The sequence below is a fragment of the Lycium barbarum genome, chromosome 4 (genome assembly GCF_019175385.1).
Source record: "Lycium barbarum isolate Lr01 chromosome 4, ASM1917538v2, whole genome shotgun sequence".
Lineage (NCBI taxonomy): Eukaryota > Viridiplantae > Streptophyta > Magnoliopsida > Solanales > Solanaceae > Lycium > Lycium barbarum.
In genome coordinates, this window is record NC_083340.1 from 17,218,035 (window position 1) to 17,225,453 (window position 7,419).

General features: G+C 34.4%; 1 pseudogene; it reads right to left on the reverse strand.

Moving 5' to 3' along the window:
- Nucleotides 1-1,287: 1,287 nt before the first annotated feature.
- On the reverse strand, nt 1,288-6,855 carry LOC132635417 (mechanosensitive ion channel protein 10-like; annotated as a pseudogene).
- Nucleotides 6,856-7,419: the final 564 nt, after the last annotated feature.

Consider the following 7,419-nt stretch of genomic DNA (forward strand, 5'->3'; position numbering starts at 1 on the left):
CTTTTTAGGGAGATGGGGAGGCTTTTGTTTAGGTTTTTCTTTAGAGAAAAATATGGGAGAGATGAGAAAGAATGTAGAAAAAAGAGAGGGCGTGGCGTGGGAGTGGGGGTGAGGCTTATATTATGCTAAATTTTGTAATTAAGTAGAGGAAAAAAAGAATAAATTTAATAAAAATGCGCCTCAATTTTTTTTGGTGCCACGTCAGCCAAAAAAGGTACAAAAATACAGAAAAAATAAGGCCAGGGGGGTAATAGGTCGCCCGCAAAGGTTGGGTGCGTCATAATTAATCCGAGTATACATTGGGAGGGGGGGTTTATGTATTTTCCCTTAATATAACATTATTCCATTTATACTTTTGGGCTTAATTAAGACGTGTACAACGACTCAATTACGATTTTTGGATCGCTTTTAGTGATCGTATTTTTCTAAAAGCAAAATGTCTTCTTCCCTCTAAATATCAAATTCACAAAAGTAATCCAAAATTGCTATTAGCGATTCAGAATCGCTATTTCTGTTAGTCACGATTCAGCCTTGTCAATGGCGACCCAGATTTGCTTCTAGTGATTCAGGTCAATGACAATTCTAAACTTCTGAAAGTGGTCTCTTGGCCAACTTTTTTGCTTTTTGTTGCACCATTCCGCTTTTAGCGATTACAAATCTTCATTCGTTGATGGAACTTCTCAATTAACGTCCAAAGTTGTGTAATTGCGGCTCTTTTATTTATTTTCTTCACTTCTTTCTATATTCTTAACTCTACAACAGCTGTAACCTAAAATCATGCAACGTATATAAGAATCTAGTCATATTCATCACTTAAAGACAACAAATGCTCACGTAAAGATGTGAATAAGTTGGTAAAATCCCAGCTTATCAACCATGCTTCTCATTTTGATGATATCGGCAATAATGTAAGATTCGTGAATTGGTTTCTTTTTATACTATTTACCAGGCTAGCCTATCATAATCCTCCATTGTCTAGACTTAGGACAGACAATACGAGCAAACAACGCTAGCATAATTAAAATAAAGGAGAATGAAATTAATGGATGGTGGAGACTTGAGAAGTTAATAAAGGGTTGACAAGGAAAATTAAATGCACACACCATAAATAACATGTTTTATCCATAAATTACATCAACATTATTGCAATTTATAGACCTGTCTTAATTAATTTGCTTCAATTATCTTGTTGCTTGTCATATAGATATCAAATAAAATATGATTAAAGAAAGCAATGGAATATTTTATTTTATTTTAAATTAAGCAAAATTCACCTAAAGCTAAGGCTCGGAGGTGATGGGGGTTTGGCTTGACCCCTACCTTGTTTATTGACTAGTAAAAATTACATAAATAGAGGGGGATGTGAGCCTAACCTCCACAACGCACAAGGTAAACAAACTCACCTATAATAAAACCAGTACAACTCTATAGTGCCACCATTGTGTCTCAAAGAAGTATGACTAAAACAGAGACACTTAAGCATGAAATTGATCCTATACATAATATAGTGGTGCTCTACAAAAAGCTGGGAGAGTTATAAGAGCAAAGTGTTCTTCTACTATATGCACAACAAAAAAATATCTCCCATGGATAGTGATGAAAGAACTAAATTTAACTGACAAAAAAGTTGAATTTGTCATAACTAATCCTCAAACTTGTAACTTCTATCTATCAAGCTGAAGATCCTTTGGAGGCCTGTGATAAGTTCTTACATTGCCTGATAACCTTCTTTAAGCATAATAGCCAACTTTGCTAGTCCATCGGCAACCTGATTAGCTTCCCTGTAGCAATGAACTACCTCAATGTTTTACCTCTTGAATGACATATTAATTTCTGAGATTGGTCATGTCCACTTGGACTCGTTGAGGGAGAAGAAAGTATTTGATATTAACGGTCTCAAAGATCTTCTTCAACTCAAGGATGAGCTCAGTGATCTTGTTGCTTCTATCCCCATAGTTCTGATGGTTAATGGTATGTTGAACACATAGCATCATTGCCATTGTGTGCGCATTACCTATTCCTTTCACTATCACCGAGTGTTGTGGATTCCAATATTTTGGTTTGCTCTCAAGGTACCTATATATTTATTTTCCATCAAACACATAATCATATATATGTTGATTTGAGTTGAATAAATGAACCTCAAATTCACAAAACAAGAAAAGAAAAAGACAAGGTTGTTATACCATCCACTCAACTGTCAATATTAAGACAAGTTCGGAATGGTGGCTGGCGTAGACTACTAAGTCAGGCATTCACAATTTGGTGAAGTTAAAATCAAAACTTAGCTTCTTACTCACCACATTTAATCATTTAGAATCACTGTGGTCCGGATCAAGAAGACAGAAAGAGGTTAAATTTTGCACACTAATAGAATAATTTCTTTATATTATCAAGTTACCTAAAATATAGTTATAGATAACTGTTATGAAAAGCGGGATCAATAGCCTAAGAAATAAGACAAGTTCAGAGGTGCATATAACATCTTTTGTGTGGGTTTAGCTTAACCAAGTATTTTGACACAAAATATAGATATATGGGTTAAGAAAACCATGGAAATGCATTCAAGGTATGGTAAATGAAGTGGGTAAAAAACCACGAGGTCTAATGTTCAAATTCTAATGGAATAAAAACACTAGGTAATTCAATTTCTTTCTATCTGCTCAAGCCTTGATAGCCAAAGTTACTCGACACTAGGAATAATTGAGGTGCGCATAAGCTGACCCGTACAGTCTACAAAAGTTAAATTGAAAAGAAATTATTAATTAAAGGATAGGGGGTGGGTGAAAGTGACAAGAGTTCTTACAATTGAATGGCCTTTTTGAGGGCTATGATGCTGTCCATAGAAGTGTTCGTATCAATATCAAAGGAAATGGCGTCGCACATTTCAGGGCTTCTATAGAAGTTGCTTATTGGCTTTGTGATCAACACTGCATTCGGGTAGTATATTTTCTCATTATCGTAACGGAGAAATACTGTCGTCAATATATTCATCTCTTCAACTATCATCTGCATATATACAATAGACATATTTAGAGCTTGTGTAGGTTAGCTTATTGTAATTAAATAATTGATAAACATTAAGTGTTGACAAATAAAATAGAATAAGAAAGATTATTTGCTACATCAGGTTAAAATTGATAAATACCTGAACTCCATCGACAACACAACGATCACCAATGTCAAAAGGATGGACAACAAACACGAAGATGATGGATTCGAAGATAGTCTTGCAGGTGTTTTGGAAAGCAAATCCCAAAAGGACAAGTTGGGATAGGAGGAGAGCAAGTATTTGTGTGGACAAGAGTCCCATCACTAAGAGTGAAATCACAAGTAATATGAAACTCACTATTCCACTTGCTAACTTGTGAAGCTGTTGCACTGCCGTCTTTGTATCATTCAATGAGTGTGCCAAGTGCTTCCTCTCGTAGTATGCTCGTACCTACATGCACTTAATAATTAATCGATTCCCATTAAAACTTTCAAGAATTTAACTTTCAGAACTTTTACACTATGCATGGCTGACTTTCGAATGAAGGAAAATATATTTTTTAAATAAGTAATTTCTTATTTATTTTTAATATTTAATAAGTAAACATAAAATATTTTCCCAAGAAGAAGTGGAGGGGGTGAGGGGTAGGGGTGAGTTGGGGATGAGGACTAGGGATTGGCTGAGCAGTTGGCGACAGGGGAGTAGGGGGGGTTTGCATGCTGGATTGCTGGTGGTGGGGATGAGGGTGAGAGGCAAGAGGTGGGGATTGGAAGTTGGGTATAGCTGTGTGGGAAGGTGGGGGTGGGGACAACATATGGCTTTTTGGGGTAGGGGGAAAGACAATAAGCATGCAAATGACTGATGGAACTTATTTTCTCTAGTTCTATCAGGGAAGTCATTTTTCTAATTTTTAGAAAACTTGTTTTCAAACAATCATTTTAGCCAACCTAATATGGAAAATTGAAAAATGTGTTTGTCTATACCAAACGTCTTATTAACATGTCATAGTAGGTGACGCGCCTTATTTTGTAGGTTAATAATCTCATTTTTTACTTACTTTCTAAATCATTTAGATGATTATTTGATCCTTTATTATGTCAGTATAAAAAAAAAGTTAAATCAAAGATTATAGGAAGGGAGTAATTGATGTTAATATTTAAGAAGAGAAAGACACAATGGTCTTAGTATGGTGTATTATAATACTTACCACCCAATTTGTGAAGGCAGACTTCGATATCCGTCCAGTTTCGACAGCTCGTTCAAAGAGTGAGAATATGGTGTTTATCTCTACTCTATTCAAGAACCTTATTAGGTCTTCCTCCTCGATGTACCTTCAATACACAAAAAGACATTATTAACCATATGCTACAAACTCATTAATTATCTTATTACATCCAATCTGTACTCTTTGTAAATACAAGGACGTTCATAAATATATTTAATCAAATTCAGCTTCTTAGTATCTGCTATTGTCAATCACTACTCATTATTGAGGAGTTCCTGACAAATCGTTCTGTGTGGAGTCTACTACGTACTCAACTTGACTTTTCTATTATATGTATGTATTTGTGAACCATATTAAAATAACTATTGAGAAATTAGAGTATTAATATATAGAAAATTATTGTATTACCCAAATTCAAATCTTAAATAAACTGAGTTATTTTTATAAAAGAACAACGTTGAAGTAAGACGTATAAGATAAGAAATTAGTGGGACTGATCTGGATGTATAAAGGTAACATTACATGTTTTACGGCATTTAAATAATAAAATTTGTAGTTTATGAACTTCTTTGAAACACACTAGAAATTAATTACTACCACTTATATAATACACGAATTTACATCTTCAAATTCGTGCGCGATTTAATAGACATATTTCGAGTTAGATAGTAGTGGGGCAAAAATTAACATGAATGAGGATAATTATGCTTGAATTGTGATTATTATATTTTACAAAATTTTTGGTTTGAATGGAGAAAAATGTAATTATCGAATCACATGTGACTTGCTTTGGCCTTCACTAGAGTGGTCCTTCCTACCAACAAAATTGATGGCTTTCAAGATGGCCAGGCATGTTAAAACATACTCTACACCCCAACCAAGTAAACATCAAGACCCAAATTAGTGATTCCATTAAAACTTTAGTGTTTGATACGGAAAATATTTTTCGAAACACGAGAAGTTGAAGGTTTTAGCTAGGCGACTCACCTCGCCATAATCCTTTGAAGTTGGTATATGTGTGTCCATAATGTATAATGAGTATATAAAAGTTGCATAACAAGTGTATACTATATACAACCGGTTATACACATATTATACAGAGTGATTTTACTGATTATATTGTTTAGGAAAAATAAATATAAAGGTTATATATTTCTAGTGTTTTGGTTCAATTTTTTTTTTTAATGATGGTGATTAAAATTATACGTTAATTCACAAAAGTTAAACTCTAATGATTGATTGATTGATTGTTGTCGTGTGTGTTTGGGACACAAAATCTCCGTAAATTAAGGAGTAGAAGACTTACTTGGCACCATGATTGGCCACGTTCTTGAAGATCTTTCTGGAACAATTTCTAGCCTCCATTTCACTAGTAATCTCAGTTTCAGTGTTCCCAAACTCATCCACACTCTTAGAAATTGTTGACAACCCAAAGAACCTTACATAATTAGCCAATCTCTTCACTCTCCATGCAGATGACTTAATTTGCGTACTCAGCTTCTTTAGCTTGGACAATTTCCTCAATTCTTTCAATTTATGCCTTTCTTTCACATCAACTGGCGGACCGGAAAGTGCGTCTAGAACATAGTGATGAAAAACACTTTCCTTCATACGATCAAAGTAAGTAGCAACGAAAAAAGACGAAGCTAAAACTTTGACCAGAATGATTTTAACAGGCCAGATCGTTGCAGCAATGAGTAAGGCCAGTAAAACTTCGCGTAATTTTGTCAGCATCTTGTTTTGTTTGTTGAGCTTCGAGTTGAACATGAAATTCAAAGACAAAAGGACAAAACCTAACCAAACACAATTTTGGAAGCTTTTCCTAAGACCATATACGAAATACAACAACTTTCGCGGAGCATGAAGTTTCTCTCAATAAGGAAGACTAGGAATCGAATGACCAAACTTGAAATAAGGCGACCACTGAATATGATAAGAATCAGCATGCACCATTTCCACAAGTGAAGACCCCATAAGGGATTGTTCCTAAGAGGCGAAATTGTAAGAGCACATACTAAACAAGATGTTGTGAGTAACAAAAGCAACCATTCAAACAAAAGCCTAAAAGGGATTTTTCTCCTTTTCTTTTTGCACTCTTCTTTAATCCCACATATTCCTTCTTGATCATATTCATCATCACTATCTTCACCCTTTTCACACGAGGGCTTTAACGACTCATCAGATTCGTCGTCTGAATTGAAAGTGTTTTGGAAGATCAGAACAGTACTATTAAACTCAAAGACTCGAGCTTTTGGTTTTGAGAAAGTGAAGCGACGAATTGTTTGAAATTTTGAAGGATTTTGGGTAGCATGGTCGGTACTCTTCCTGTGATCTTGTTCATCCATGAACTGAATTACGTGATCAGAGGCTGGTAACTTCTCCATTTTTTTTTGGAGCTACTTCACTTAGTTTTTTTTTTCTTCCTTTTATTGGAGCTACTTCACTTAGTTTTTTTTTTCTTCCTTTTATTGGAGCTACTTCACTTGGTTTAATTTCATCATCCTATCGATCGTCCTTATATAGAGTGTGAATGTGTCATCAAACATTAAGGTGATGTTTGGTTGAAGAAATATCATGGAGAAGCTAATCTCCACGTGAAATCGTACATTATTTTCATGCCATGTTTGGCTTCATTGTTACTTCCAAAAATAAAAAACATGATTCAATATTACAATGTTGGGTTAAAATTTTCTTTTCCGCATAAATAATATATACATGCATAAGTTATGTGGAAATCTATATATTATTTCATGCAAGATAGAATGTGGAATAAGAATAAAACAATTAAATAACCAAAATAACCCGTCATGTAGACCAATATTATATTTGTTAAACTTATTTTAAAAATATACATTATATAATAATTTTTGGTACAAAGTACAAAACGTCCAACAATAAACGACCCTAATATTATTAATTCTTGTATTACTAATTCATGCATGGCTAATCTCTGCATAACGTGTTACTGAACCAAACGAATCCTAAACTAAACTCATTAAGTATGATGTTGTTCACGCCCAACTCCAACCAAGTGTCTCTTGTGGTACCATAGCATTGGGTCCCATATATAGCAGGTGTATTGGCTTCTCTTAATCCAATAGGGGAGGAAGCATAGAACATACTACGTACGTACATATATACTTCGGTTTCAATCCGGTTCAATTGGTTTTGCAGTCTTCCATAAATTTGTATGCAATTCAAT